Here is a 17043-nt window from a genome sequence, read left to right on the forward strand (position 1 = left end):
CCAAGTCATACTCACCAACTCAGTCTCTCAGACTGCCACCCCAATAGATTGCCCACCCAGTGGGCAATGGGAGGACATACAATGTCCGGTAACTGTCCCTGCAGCATCACCCAGGACAACTCCAAGTCCCGAAAATGCCCCCACATCACATCTCTTCCTCCCACTTCCTACCCCCAGCAGCCACCATGGCCACTTTCTCCACACCCAGGAAACATTTTCTTTGATTATTAATCACAATAGTTCATGAATAGAATATCAGGAAGTCCACTCTAATCTATACTCTATTCCTTCATCCTGTGGACCTTGGAATGGTTGTGTCCACTCCACATCTATATCAAGAGGGGGCTTAGATTCCACATGGATGCAATGCAGTTCTCCTTCTTTCAGTTGTAGGCATTCTTGGCTCCCTGGTGTGGTGGTTGACCTTCTTTACCTCCGTGTTAGCTGAGTGGGGTAAATTCAATAAACCAGAGTGTAGTGTTGCTCAGTTCTTGACAATACCTTCAACTTCCATGAAGTATTATATTAACAATTAAAGTGTGTATGCTCCTGAATAATGTTCATTTTCTTTATCTTTCATTAGATATAAAGCCACTCACATAATTTCTGATCTCCATAACCTTTTATTTCTAGAATTTAATTGAAATCACAAAAGTGAAATGAAGAACCGTACCAAGCAGATAGAGTTTATCCTACTGGGACTGACAGATAACTCTCAATTACAGATGGTAATTGTATTTCTATTTGTAAATTACTTGTTGAGCATAACAGGGAACTTAACCATCATTGCCCTCACTCTGTTGGATTCCCATCTAAAGACCCCAATGTATTTTCCTTCATAATTTTTCTTTCCTAGAAATCTCATTCACAACTGCTTGCATTCCCAGGTTCTTAGTCACCATTGTGACCAAGGAAAAAACCATTTCCTATAATGGCTGTGCATCTCAGTTGTTCTTTTACATCTTCCTGGGGAGTACAGAATTTTTCCTTCTGGCTGCCATGTCCTATGACCGCTATGTTGCCATCTGCAAACCTTTGCATTATGCATCCATCATGAGTAGAAGACTTTGTCACCAGCTTGTACTCAGCTCCTGGGTGACTGGCTTCCTGGTTATTTTCCCTCCACTGATTTTAGGTCTTAACCTGGATTTCTGTGGTTCAAATATCATTGATCATTTCATTTGTGACGTTTCTCCTATCCTACAACTTTCTTGCTCAGACACACAGGTACTAGAATTGATTGCGTTTTATTAGCTGTGATGACCCTCATTGTCACATTGTCCTTAGTAATCTTATCTTACTTCTATATCATCAAGACAATTCTAAAATTCCCTTCAGCTCAGCAAAAGAAAAAAGCATTTTCCACCTGCTCTTCTCACATGATTGTTGTCTCCATCACTTATGGAAGCTGTATCTTCATCTACATAAAGCCATCAGCAAATGAGAGAGTTACTTTAAGTAAAGCAGTATCTCTGCTCAGTACTTCAGTTGCACCTTTGTTGAATCCATTCATTTATACTCTGAGGAACCAGCAAGTTCAAAAGGCCTTGCAAACTGTATTGAAAAAAATATTGTCTTCTTCTAAAAATAAGACTATTTGTTGAATTAATTAACTTGAAGACATAAAAGGAACATTAAATGGAATTTACTTTAACTCTTTTAGTTTAATTGTTCATATCTAATAATTTCATAGGTCATTTCTTCCTGCCTGAATTTAGAAATTATTTCCATTTTATCAATTTTTTAAGGTTGATCCTATTTTTTATGTTTTTTTTAATTATATTTTTTGAAGATATATACATCACGAAAAAAATACATTAAAAATATGAGATTCCTGTCAATTCTGAGTTTAACTTTCTGTTATTCCATATGAAAGAGTTTCTGTCTTAGAAACTAGAAATTACAAAATTATATTTAAGGAAGATATTTAAGGATAAAATTAATAAAAGATTTTAATTGTATTATAGAATATAAATCTTTGGGGACAACAGAAATTTAAATAATTTAAATAATTGTATATTATTTTCTTTTAAGCCATGTTCTTGGAAATTGTCAGATAAATTGAATTTTGTTATTATATATGCTTAAAATATTCCAAGAAAACTTACTTTAAAAGAATAATATAAAGGTCAATTTTATAGAATTATTATTTCTAATATCAAATGTCAACATGGGAAAGCTTAATTATCTCTGAAAATAAATAATTTATTTAATATTTTTTATTTTATTTTATTTTATTTTATTTTAGTATTTATATTGGTCATATTTTAAAAATTGGAGTAGAAAATAAACTTTGTTTTAATACACCAGTAATTGAATTTATAGACAATTTTTTCCAAAAACTCATAAAGCAAGTTTAATTTCTTGGATATGCCAATGAATTTATTGAATAAATGGAAACATACAGTGAACTTTATGACACGTCCTGTAATTATTAGTTTTTCACAATATGTATAATTTTTAAATATTAAATTATATTGAATATGAATGCATTAAAATTTAAATAATTGATTAATTTAAAAACAAAAATTATGTTTCATTGAGTACAAAATAAGGGTATTAAAGTATCTATTATGGTTTTTACTCCCAACTGTCAGTTCTTAGAACGCATAGGTACCATAACTTCATAATTTTCCTGCTGAATATGCCATTGTAACAATTCATGTAGTAGAGAGGTCCTGATTAAGCTACCAGCACAAGGATATCTTCCATTCATTTTAGCAGCATTAGGTTTTGCCTATGCCTATAGGTACCATGTACTTCTCGAGTCAATGTTCTTGAAAATATTTGCCTATCAATCTTATGATCAATGGGATAGTAAACACAAATGGTTCAGTGAAGTATATTACCAGATTATTGGTGGATTCTTTGATCTTCAAGCTAAGTTAAAGTGAATCAGTTTCAGTAAAGTCAATGCAAAGTTAAGAAGCCAATATATTTCCAAAAATATCAAAACAACGGTGTTGCTGCCAGTCTTCCTAGAATAACTTGAGGAACTAAATTTATAAGTTAATGTCCTAGGTAAACTTCCAGTATTTTTTCTTCATCTGTGGAATAAGAAATAAAGCAATATGTTCCATCGTATAATATCACCTCTGTTGAAGATAGCGTTTTCCTAAATGGCTTCAATAAAGCAATCTCTCCCATCCAACGTTATCTTACAATATGACACTGGTACTCCTTTCAAGAATAAGAGAAATCAAAGTTTCATTTGATTGAATTTGGACAGAAGCTAATAACTGCCTCAACTAGCAAGGTATGGGAGAAAAGCTGCTATGTGATTCCAAGTTTCCTTTTTAGCGTTTTCTATTTTGCCATATTTCATCTTGAAACCCAGTCACTTTGCTGTGGAAAAAATAAACAAACTGACAGCCAGATTCAACTGCCATACTCTTGAGCAAAGATACCATCAGATGGTTCCAAACCCAGTCTTCATGTCTTCCATGAGGCCCAAAACATAATGGAGCAGAGGTAGGATCTGCTTTACTCTCTGTAGAAATTCCTTACATCGGAATCTGTGAATCCAGTAAATAGTTGCTTTAGACCAAAAACGAAAAAACAAAACATTGAAGTAAATTTTAAAGCAACTATTTTAATCTGAATAACAACCAATTTCTCTTTATTTTTTCAAAAGGAATTTCATGTGTGACTGTTTTATAATAGACGTATGGAGGTCTCCTTGGATAATGGTGCTTACTATTGACCATAGTTTATCTCTAGATACAAAAGTAACCCACAACTCAGAATAGAAGCTTGCAATTGATCCGTGAATCTTGACAGTAAATAAGGATGTGGGTTCCATCAATATATTCATTTGTCAAAACCCACCAAATTGTACTCATAATATTTACACATTTCTTCAGATGTAAAATCTATGTAAAATTTTAAGCAATAATTGAATTCTGCTTAGTAGATTCACTCTAAGCAGTGATGTGGGTTATCAATTCTGTAACTGTTTTGTGTGTGTTTTAGACTTATGCAAATGATACATTGAAGAGAATGACATACTACTGTTACCCTGTAGGAGAAAGAAATTACAAATATGTAAAGAAGAACATCTATTAAGTACCTTGTAGAGTGTTGAATTGGAATTGGATGTATAAATATGAAATTATTATATATTTGTATATATATTTGCATTATATTACATATTATATATTTGCATTGTATATATATTTAGAATTGGGTATTTTTTCACATCATCCACAAGTATATGTTCAAGTCATAACCCCTAGATCATTGTTGTGAAACTCATTTTTAAAGAGGACCTTCAAGGATCCTATTAAGATGAGGCCAAATCAAGTCAAGGTTGACCTTAACCCTATAAAACTGAAATCCTTATAAGCAAAAGCAATTTGACACAGAATAGAAATCACAGGAGGTAACTGAAAGAGACAGATCATCATGTGGTGGAGGCAGAGAATAATGTCAGAATGATACCACCAAAATGTTAGAGACTTCAGATGAGGCATAGACTGCTAACATTTTGATTTTTGCCTTCCAGCTTCAAAGTGTACACTAATTTAAAAAAAACTGTTATTTATTTAAGCCAGCCCATTGATGGTACTTTTTGGCAGTTCTGGCAATGAAGATTATATATATATATACATATACATATATATATATATATCATATATACATACACAGAATACATATACATATATGTTGCAGAGGCTTCAAAGTATTTTCAGAATTGCACCACTTCTCACCTTCCCCACTTCTACTCTTCTCACTAAAAGTATCTTAATTTTTTGATATTTTACTAATTTTTAAGTGGGTAGAAATGTTGGAACTGAGCTCACATCATAAGAAACAGTAGTGCAATAGTTCAGGTTGCAATATGATTTTTTATTAGAGAAATTGTAAGTTTGCCAATAATCACATGTAAAATACAGGATTCCTGTGTACCACCTGATCAGAAATCTAGGAATACAGGCTACTGTGAATGAAATTTCTAATAGTGAGAAATTCCTGAGGAAGAAATACATGGGAGTCTTCAAAGAAGCATTTGTCAGTGTTAACATGATGATGGTTGTGTTTCCACTTACACTTAATAAGTATGTGATAAACATAAAGAATATCACAATTTGTAAGGCTGCATCATCCGTAAGTCCCAGAAGAATGAATTCTGAAATTGTTGTCTTATTTCCCATGTTAAGCTCTGAATTCTGGACAATTTATAGGAAGACATAAGAGTAAACATCAATTCATCATATGATTTCAAATACCTTTTAAATGCTCATATTCTGCACCAAGAACCAAAAACCTGCATTTAACAAAAATGGCAAATTAGCTATCCCTCATAATTATAATCACTTGTCAGAATCTATTTAGTAATAAAAGATTGTTTTTATTACTTCCAAAATACAGATTTTTAATCTCTGCTTTGATAATCACCTACTGTATATATATATATATATATATGTATAATACTTAACTTACAGAAAGTTGTCTAAAATTTTGTAATTATAATCTTATCTGTAGTAAACATTCCACCACAGTGTGTCGTGTTGATGGAAGTGTGCTGTTTGGGAAGTCTGCACATGTACATGATTGTTTTTAAGTTTACAGCTTCTGTCAGAAAAATATATTTTAAAAATAATAATAGGGTGAGTTCAGGGAAAAATGCACCAAATGTAAGATAAGGACTATGATTGATAGTAAGATTTTGACAATATTCTTTCAAAATTTGTAACATACATCACACGACAATGCAAGGTGTTGGTGGAGAGTTGATGTAGGGGACAACTGTATGTTGTTATGCATGTTTCCTTTGTAAGTTCACAGCTTTTACTATACACTTAACTGTTTATGCACATTCATATATAAATTATATAAAGATCATAACAATAGGATTGGTTGGGGGAAAATATTTTGGTTAGTAGTAATATTCTGACAATGCTCTTTAATCATTAATTAACAAGGTTTAACAACAATGCAAGTTATTGGTGGTAGGGTGAGTTATGAGAGTCCTGTATGGTGTTATATATTTTTGTTTTGTAAGTTTACTACTAGTATTATACACTTATTGTTTATGTTTATATACGAGTGACATACTTCAATTAACTCATTCTTAAAAAAAAATAATAATAATCTGATGTTATATTTCATACAGTGTAGTTTCCAAGAATGTGACAAGAAAAATGCATATATTACATGTAATATAATAAAGTAATAATATATAATTTAAATTATTATTATTGCTATAGCAAGATATCCATAGATCCCTGATCTTGTGTCCACCAAACGTCTTGGTATGATCACACTGTCTGAACTTGAGTATGACACATGAGCACTCTGTACCTTAATTTCCTCATCTATAGAATGGGTCATGTAATGGGTCATACCCAGATAGTGTAGGATGGATGTCTGTCTTCTACTGTGCCATTTCCACTACTTAACATAGACTCAAGCTCAACTTGATCTGATGAATGGAAGACTGAAAGAATATCTGAATAAATTATGACCAGTCCAGAGTAAAACTGCCTTCAAGATACAGGGATTTTGTTCAGAAGTATGAGATTAGCTTCTGTATTTATCCATCAATTATTCTGAATTAGTTGATCCTGACTGATGTCGATACCAATAGTGGGGTCTTTCAAAAAAATGAAACACCTAGGTAATGCAAATCTTAGAATTGTAGTGAGGCAGAGGCTTAAAACCTTGAAAGATACTGACCTAGAAGTTCAGAATGGTCTACTGCTCCTTTTTCTAGAAAGACAGAAACGGACTTGTTGATCCTTCAGTGAACAATGAGCATAGTCTGTTTAATTAATAGAGTCAAAGGGTAAGATGACAGGTATGTGCAGATGACAATGGAATGGGCTATGTATATTGTGTCTGGAATAACTGTTCTCTCCACTCTGATGAAGTCTGGCTAATAAAACTGGACCTGTCTTCCTCCTGGGGCAGGTGTGAGCAATTTCTGAGCTCAGTTCTCACAAATTTTGAAAGGAATAGGCAGAGAAAATAGTACAAGAATTGAGAAATGCCCTCAGGTTTCATTGCAGACAAGATAATTGTTAGAGTTCTGTGATCTGAAATTTAATTATCAGTGTAGATAAAGGAACTGGACTGCACTATTCCATGGACACACTTAATCTTCAAAAGTTGTGAGGAAATGAGCAATGCCCAGAGACAGCAGCAGAGCCTCAGAAAGTGGTCAGTAGGTGCCAGCAGTGAAACAACATGTAGAAAGTTTACTCCCAAACATTGCCATAAGAATCACAAGTGTCCCCTTCCATACAAAGTCCACCTTGAAAAGCAGAGTAGGAAGGAACAATCTCTAGATAAGAGGGACAGATCTCTAGGAAAGCTTGAATTGATTGAATATTTAAATGGCAATGAATTAATCCAAAGTAGACTGTTTTAATCTTGAAATACGAATTTATTTTTAGTGAGAAGCTTCTATTTTTTTTTTTTTTCATCCCAGCAATAGGCTTAGAGGATCCAGAAAAAGATGAAATTGTATTTGGAACACAAAGAATCTGCCTTTTTTGCACAACCAAATATTAGCACCTAAATTTTTACCTTTCCCCGGTATTTCCATACATAATTTACAAATGAAATATTTGATACTAAGAAATATTCAAATGATTATCTTTTTAAAAAAAATCATGTATTTCAAGGTCCTAATTTCTAGCAAACAGGTTCTACAAAGAACTTTTAGAGAAAGTGGCTGTTCTGACAATTTTGTGCTAATTTTCAGTATGGATGAACATCAACCAGACTTTAGGTTTAGGATATGGAGAAAACACTTACCCAGTGCTAAGGAAACTAATATAGAAATTTTCCAGGATTCTGAATATCAGACAATATAGCCTGTTATTCTCACACTTGTGCACACATGGTAATTTAATAGGAAGGAAGGAAGGAAGGAAGGAAGGAAGGAAGGAAGGAAGGAAGGAAGGAAGGAAGGAAGGAAGGGAGGGAGGGAGGGAGGGAGGGAGGAAGGAAGGAGGGAGGGAGGGAGGGAGGGAAGAAAGGAGGGAAGGAGGGAGGGAGAGAAGGAAGGAGGGAGGGAAGGAAGGAAGGGAGGGAGGGAGGGAGGGAGGGAGGAAGGAAGGGCCAGAATGTTCTTGCATTTCCTTTGCCATATTTTGGGGCTTTGTGTAGTTCACATTTGATTACTCTTTATCGAAATCCATCCATTTTTCATTCCAAAGCCTGGGAGGCATAGGATGGAAAAATCCAATCGGTATTCTTCCATAAATATTTTTCCTGGACTTTAAGTGTTATGCATTTTGTGACTTTTTAAAATATTGCTGAGTGATATAGGCTTTCAAAATATCTTTTCTCCAAAAGAAAGAATCACATGTGTTTTTGAATATGCTACAGAAGGTGATGTTTTTTGTAGGAAACATATATAACCCTCTGGAGACATAAAATTAATGAATCTGCAATTAATTTTGGCAACACTTTTTTTTCTTTTTTTTGGCAACACTTTTTAATTGGATTCCTTTAGGAACCATTAGTGGAATGTTGGAGGAATACAGTTTCTAGCTATAATGTAGACTATCCAGAAATCAAAGGAAAGACTGAGAAATAATGATCCCCTGCTTGCATATTATACTTCTTATTATGATTTTAAATAGAGAGAGATTAACCTTGTCCTTTATTTTATTTCAAACAGAAAAGTTAAACTTGGATCCCTAGGAAAAAATTGAATTTAGGTGATTTTATAGTGCCACAGGCTGAATAAGTAATAGCATGGATAGTGATGAGGTTCTAGTTTAGAAAGATAATTAATTTTATGAGTTGATATAAAATAAAGAGTTAATATCTTTGAATTTAGAGAAAATAGTTAAAATGTGTGATCCAATATTGGATTTTTTTAGGGTGAATTCTTAGGTCATAGTATATTTGTTTCCAGACTTTGATATAAAGGATATAAAAAGTATATAAAATTAAAATGTATATAATATAACATATCTGTATCTGTCACATGAATGTCCTATTTTTATCACTGTGTTAAAGAAAGTTGAAAATAAAGCAAAAATCATATTGCGAAGTATATGGGAAAAATACACCCCAAATTGTAAATATGTAACTTTTCATGTAAATATGTACTATGTAAATATGGACTATATGGACTTGAATAATCTTTCATCAATTGTAACAAAGGTAACTAAAGTTAAAAAAAATAGGACAATTGACAAATCTCACAAACCAATCAAGGCATCTGATATTTTATGTGTGATTGTTGGTAAATTTGCAATTTCTCTGATAAAAAATCATATTGCAAACTGAAGGATTACACTAGTTTTTCCTACAATGTGATATTCCTACCCACTTAAAAATTAGTAGAATATCCAAAAAGTTAGCATGTTTTTAGCCAGAACAGTGAAAGTGGGGATGGTGATAACGTGGCAATTCCAAATATACTTTGAAGGCCCCACAACATTGGTAATGGAATACATGTGGAGTGTAGAAGAAAGAAAGAAGTTAACAATGACTCTGGTCTTTGGCTCTGGTCTTTGAAAGAAGAGAGTATTGATTTGATTTAGTCAAGTACACAGTCATATGTACAGGTCTGGAGCTCACAAGAGAGATACAAACTAGAAATTAAAAAATTGGGAGTTATCATTGCATAGACGTGGTTTTAAACATGAGACTGGATGAGAGTATACTGGGAATAAGTATAGAGAAAAGATAAGAGATCCAAAGGCTGCTCCTGGGCCAATTCTGCACATAGAAGTCAAGAAATGAGGAGGGAGCAGTAAAAAAGCCGTAGAAAGAGCTCACAGTGAGGTAGGTTGGAGTAATGACTGGTGAGTGTGGAATCAAGGACATCAAGTGGAGAAAGGATTTTCAGCAGATGAAAGGATGCCCATGTTCTGGCTCTTAAATGAATATAGGAAAATCTATCACAGAAGGAGGTGAAATCACGGTATGCCTCAAATCTTTTCTCTACATAATTTTCCAAATGCAGGGTCTAGTCAATCTTCAGAGATATGAAAGGTATAAGAGAAATACAGCAATAAACCAACAATTTCTACAGATTTGGAACTGGCTATATAACAAATTATGTGTATGTATGCAAAGACAAAAGCAAATCTAACCTTTCTATAATCTCTTTCTTAAAATTAAGCTAAATAATAATTCCCTTATGGTTTAGGTGTCAGGCTTGATTTTCTTTCTTACCAACCCTTTCACAAATGTCCTTTTCTTACAATTCAAAAGAAAACCCCACTTCTCACCAGCCTTCAGTTAATGTTTTATGCATTGATCTAAGGTGTTAAACCCTATGCAGCATTTTGTCCTGAATGTCAGTCATTACACCGATAGGTACAGACCATTGTATACCCTGCCATAACCTACAGTGTTAAGTGGGAGAAATTGTAAACTACAATGTTAACTGAAATCCATTCTTAGTGGCAATGCTCCAAATGTGTTCATCAATTGCAATGAATATACCACACTAATGAAAGAAGTTGTTAAGTTGGGGAAGGATGGAAGTTATGGAGAGAGGGGCATATGGGAATCCCTTATATATTTTTGTGTAACATTTTGTGTAATCTAACTATATTTTTTTTAAAAATTTAAAAATATTTAAAAGCCATAAAACTTGCACCCATGTGCAAAAGAAAAAAAGAGACTATTCAAAATATTGATGAGTATTGGCTCACTCTAAGGTACCATAGCCAACTCCACTCTTCTTTTTCAAAGTTGCATTTCCTATGCAATTTTAATTTTTACTTTTTAAATTTTTAAATGAAAAAGCAATCCCTTGTTATAAAATGTAAAACTTAACTTGTAAACAAGCAACATGTGTTGTATACATTATTGCTTATTAGGAGTGTAAGAGCATTAATAAAATGGTGTATAACTTTGAAACTATTTAATGGAAGGTGAGCTGAGAGCTCTAGAAAATCACTTAATATAAAAAGCCGGGCGTGCCATCCAAAATTTGGAAACATTAACTTTCTGCGTCTGGCCGAAGGCCCTCAACCAGCTGTGGATTATTTCTTCTGTGCCATGAGGTCACTCTGGCCCCACAACTTAGTTTGGAGCTAAAGCACATGTGAGTAAATGAACACTTTTATGCTCCCCACTGGGTACAAACAGCAGTCTAAGACAGTCAGTCAAGGGACTGTCTTAATTCTGAGAACAAAGTAGTTTTTACTCCTTCCCTTGCTGTCATCTCTTAGAGTTTGTTTTTTAAATAAATTGATTGATTAATTGAATAACTTGTAGAAAAAGAATGAGTGTATTTACAAAATAAATTTTAGTTTTCATGGTTATCGCTTCCAGTGATCATCTTTGAATTATGTCTCTGTTTTAATCCAACATGGAACCTATATATAAAGAGTGCTCTCATGTTATAACTGACACTTGCCTTAATTGAGCACACAGTAAATAAATAAGTCTAGTGGCACTCTCTCTGCTCAGTACAGTCTCTGGAATACATCTTGGTCTTTCTATAAGTTTCCATGCTATGAAGATATTGCTTATGCATATATCTCAGTATCTTCCAGCTCTCCTTTATCTGAATCAAGGAAAAGTGAGCCTAGTTTGAGTGAGGTCTCTTTCACTTCACCATAAGGTCAGCCATGTCTCCATAAATGATGAACTGGGACAGCAATGTTTTGTTTTATTTCCTGGCTTTTTAATTTTAGAAAATTTCAATCACTCAGAAAAGTTGAAAGAATAGTAAACAAACAACTGCATGCCCTTTTATTAGATTTACCAAAATTTCTTAAAGAGCACCCCCACTAAACAGACTATATATTGTTTTTGCAGAATAATTTAAGAGTAAGTAGCAGATCATGACATTTAAACACCTCAGCACATTCACCTAGGAGCAATTCTCCTATTTAACTACAATAATATTATCACACCCCAAAAACTGTTATGATATTGTAATTGTATAAAAAGTGTAGTTTCCATGACTGAAAAAATCAAGCAAAGTTGAAGTTCCTATTTTTCTTTAAAATAAAATATCATGGAAAAGTATTAAGGTATTGCATAAATTATTTGAGATTAATATAGGTTTCTATATCCACAATAAAAGATCGAGTAAGTATTAAGTGTAATCCATTTTCAATAATTCAGGAACTCTAATTGCTTCCTTAATTTTCAACCTGAAGAATGACTGATCTTTCTAAGTTGTGATCAATATCACGACCAAATGAATTGAGAATAATTTTGAAGATTGTTTATGTTTGCTTAAAAAATGTTAATTATATATATATTATTAAACCTATTCATGAAGAAATGCTTTTAGATATTTTGAAAACTGTATCACAAATTTTCACATTTATTTAAATTAAATGAACATTTATTCTGAATATTTACTAGCTTTCATTATTTAGATATAGATGTGAAATATTTAAAAGAAAGTGAGGTGCTTCTTTTTACTTAAATGATTTGCTAACCTATTTCAATTTCCTGTGGATTAATAAATGCTATTCAATTATGTCCCAATAATGGTCTTCATAGATATATTCTTTCATTTTATATTTATATTTGATCCACGATCATTCCATTATCATGCTCTGATATATAGAAGTTACACTGTCATTTTTACTTTCCCAATACTGTTATTTTTTAAGAGCCCAATGTAGAAACTTTGCAAAGTATATATTTTTTCTCCTATGTTTTCTCACAATTAACTTCAGATTAATTATCTTTGGGAAAATACAGTATCATCATATTGTCTCCTTCTCACAGTCTTACATCAAGAGTCATAAAGTGTCAGTGAGTCCCAGTGTTTGTGATGCTAAATTTAATTATTTGTTCATTAGGTCTTCCAGACTTCTCCACTGTAAAAATTCTGTTTCATTTTCCAGGAATGGTGATGCTATGAGACTGTCAATATTCTGTTTCCTGAAATAGTTCCCTAATTGATTTTAACATCCATTGGTGATCCTTGTATTGACTACTCATATGCTGCTCTCCTTTTTATAGATTCATACATAGAACAAAAATCTTTCAAAAGGAGTTATCTTGACATCTATGCACTGACTGTGATCCAAATTAACCTGCTAGTTTCCAGTGTCTCAATGATAGTTTGAAATGGGTAGTTTTTTTAATATTACAAACCTAATGGTGTTATACTATCATGCATGAAATAATAAACTTATTTTTAATTAAATGATACATACAAACCTTATCAAATGCATGGTTTCCAAATATTTTCTTTCATTTTATAAGCTGTCTTTTTACTTTCATGATGACGTTCTTTGATGCACAAATGTTTTTAAATTTTATGAAGTCCCTTTTGTCTTTTTTTTTTTTCACTACTTGTGCATCATATGTAAAGTCTAAGAAACCATTACTCAACGCAAGTCTTCTGGCAGTCTTATAGGCTAGCTCTTATATTAAGTCTTTGATTTTGAGTTGATTTCTGTATAAGGTTGGAGGTGGGGGTCCTTATTCATTTTGTTGATAAGGACATCCATTTTTCCAGCAGTATTTCTTGAGGAGATTACTCTTTCTTTTTTAACCTTCATCAAAAAACAGTTGGTCTTAGATGTAAGGGTTTATTTCTGAAATCTCAATTCAAATATATTGGTCTATAGGCTGATTCTTTTGTCAGAACCATAATCTTCGAAGACTGTATTTTTGTAATAAATTTTAAGATTCATAAGTATGAGTTCTCCAACTTCTTCAAGATGGCATTGACTCTTCAGGATTCCTTTACACCTCCATATAAATTTGAAGATTTACTATTCCATTTCTGCAAAGAAAACTGTTGGAATTTTGATTGGGATTGCATTGGTTCTGTAAATCACTTTGTGTAGAATTGAAATCTTAACAATATTTAGTCTTCCAACCCATCATCACAGAATATCCTTGCATTAATTTTGGTCTTCTTTGATTTCTTTTAACAAAGTTTCATAGTTTTCTGTGTACAAGTCTTCTGCATTCTCGGGTATATTTATTCCTGGCTATTTTATTCTTAGATGCTTCTATAAATGGAATTTTTTTCTTGATTTTCTCTTCAGATTGTACTTTGCTAGTGTATAGAAAGAAGTACTTTCATTTGCATGCTGAATTTGTATAGAAAGAAGTACTTTCATTTGCATGCTGAATTTGTACCTCACCACTATTCTGAATTCACTTATTAGTTCCAGTGTTTTGTTGTAAATTTTTTAGGATTTTCTATATATTGGATAATGTCATCTGAAAATAGGGAAACTATTACTTCATCCTTTTCAGTTTTGTTGCCTTTTAATTCTTTGTCATGGCTAACTGCTCTGGTTAGAACATCCACTTCCGGGTTGAATCACTGTTACGGTGGGCATCCTTGACTTGTTCCTGATTTTAGAGGAAACACTTTCAGTCTTTGAATAGAAAGTTAACAGTTTATTTTCAAATATGGCCTTATTGATGTTGAGGAAGTTTCTTTCTATTCTTATTTTCTAAGTGTTTTATCAAGATGGTGTGCTGAATTTTGTCTAAAGCCGTTCTTGCATCTGTTGATGTGATCATGTGTTGCTGTTGTTTTCCCCTAGTTCTGTCAATATGGAACAAAAAAAAAAAAAAACCAACAAACCAACCCAGTTAAAAAATGGGCAAAAGATTTGAACAGACATTTTCTCCAAAGAAGATATGTAGAGGGCCAAAAGTACATGAAAAGATGTTTGACATCATTAGCCACTAGAGAAATGCAAATCAAAACCATGAGGTAAAGTTTCAGCCCCACTAGAAAAGCTATGATTTAAAAAAGAAAAAATAAAAAGTGAAAATTACAAGTTTTGTTGAGGATATGGAGAAATAGGACCGTCATTCATTGCTGGTGGTAATATATAATGTTGTAACAGCTGTGGAAAAGCTGCATGGTTCCTCAGAAAGGGGAGTTTAGAATTACCTTGTGACCTGAAATTATTTATTTGAAGTATATATTCAAAAGAATTGAAAGCAAGTGATAAGCAGATATTTGCACATTGTTTTTCATAATGATATTATTCATATTTGTCAAAAGATAGAAGCAACCCAAGTGTCCAGTAACCAATGAATTGCTAAACAAAATGTGGCAGATACATACAATGGATTAGTTTTCACCTGTAAAAAAGAATCAAATTTTGATATATGCCACAACATGGATGCATTTTGAGACACCATGTTGAGTGAAATAAGCCAGACACAGGAGGAGAAAAAGTGTGTAAACTCACTGATATGAAATAATCGGCATAAGAAAATGCATAGAGTCAAAACTTTGAATATGAGTTACCAAGTGTCAGTGTGGAGATAGGGAATAGAGAGCTAATGCTTAGAGTGTGTAGTGTTCCTATTTGTGGTGAGAAAGCATTTTGGTAGTGTATGTTGAGGATGGTAGCAAAATTTTGTGAACATAAGTAACATTATTGAATTGTATATTTAAATGTGGTTAAAGAGGAAATTTTAGGTTGTATATATGTAACTAGAATAAAAATTTTAAATAAAAAAAAAGGATTGTACAACACAAACATAGAGCCAAAGTACAAATCATGAATAACAGTCAATAGTACAACTATAATAATATGCTTTCATCAGTTGTAATAAATGTACAATACTAACACAATGTGTTAATGGTAGTGGTGGATTTATGGGAACAAGGGAACAATATATTTTATGTGATTTTTTCCCTAATCCTACAACTTCTCTGAGAAAACATAAATGAAAAAACAAAATGCCGCCTGGTATTTTGCAGGCTTTTTTGAAAATTTTTTCATCTTTCTTTTTTCTCCTTAGGGACACTATCTCCCTTGGCTTTTCCCTTAAAGAAGCAGTGATTCGTTTTAAGTAATTGAAAACTAGTAAATATTTCCCAAGTGTCAAAGTAATAATTTTAGCTATGATAATTTTTGTGACTATCTGCTGGGGGAAGTAAGAGGTACACATATATTATCTCATAAATTACTTGGTCATAAACCCAGGAGTTTTTTGGAAATATTTATTGTCCAAAGCATAGATACTACCATATGTTCAGATGCATGTGATAGTGAAGAAAAATACACTACTAAAACATTCATACTTTAGTTCTCTACTATGAATTAACCTGAGATATCCTTTCATATTAATTTTCCTGCTTACAAAATTAAATATTGTTTTTCAGTTTGCATGTTCAGTGTTCACTATGGTTGATTCTTGCTTATGTCCTCTAGAGGAAAAAAAAATATCACCATATATTGCAAGAGGTTAGTACATAGTGCTGCTAATTTTCTTTTAAAATTATGGAAATATTGCAAATTCCAGGTAAGTTTGAGGAAAAAGCAGAGTGGATTAAAGATTAAATTTTATTATTTCTATTCAAGTAAAACATTAATCATTTTCATTGTCTGTTTTATGAATCCAAAAATGCATGAGTGTAATGTTTCTTATGCACTTGCACCTTCATTTCTAATACTTTAGTGGTTTAAACTAGATATGGCACCATATAAATGTGGAGGGAATGACAACTATATACTCCTTCTAGAAAATGAGTGCCTACACAACTCTAAATCTTAAACATAATACAATAAGAAGATATATTTCCTGGAGAATTGGCTTTGTTTTTTAAATGTATGTTTAAAAATATAAAATATTACTCCTTGGGAGTGCTAATTCTGATAAGCCCATGTGAACAATGACAACATGTCACTGAGAACTATTGATTGCCAAGTTTGCACTGGTTGCAGAATTACTTCTAATTCTAGATTGCAAATTACTCTGATATCCACAATAAAACTACAGACCTGTTTGATATATTTTTCAGAATAAGGTAGAGGTAAGAAGAAGGACATACTAGGAAAAGAAACGGTAACAAGTTAAGATGAGAACAAGGAATGAAAGGCTTGATTTATCTATGATTCTCTTAGGTATACCCTCTCCACCAAATACCTGGAAATTATTTCTGGAAGAATTAGGAAAAGAAGAGAAGAAACATAGCAAGAGGTATCAAATGAACAGTTATTTCCTAAAGTAATGCAATGTTTTAATCTAAAGAAAGAAAAGTTCCTGAATTCATATCACAGAGAAAGATATAATCACATAGACAGAAAAAATATTAGACATTCAGTATTTTTTTTTAAATAAAAAATCTTCAAACAGACAAAGGGAAAGGCAAAATTTAATCAA

At 32.5% G+C, this 17043-nt stretch overlaps 1 pseudogene; it reads left to right on the forward strand.

Moving 5' to 3' along the window:
* Positions 1 to 659: 659 nt before the first annotated feature.
* On the forward strand, positions 660 to 1604 carry LOC101435643 (olfactory receptor 6C70-like; annotated as a pseudogene).
* Positions 1605 to 17043: the final 15439 nt, after the last annotated feature.

The sequence above is a fragment of the Dasypus novemcinctus genome, chromosome 12, assembly GCF_030445035.2.
Source record: "Dasypus novemcinctus isolate mDasNov1 chromosome 12, mDasNov1.1.hap2, whole genome shotgun sequence".
Lineage (NCBI taxonomy): Eukaryota > Metazoa > Chordata > Mammalia > Cingulata > Dasypodidae > Dasypus > Dasypus novemcinctus.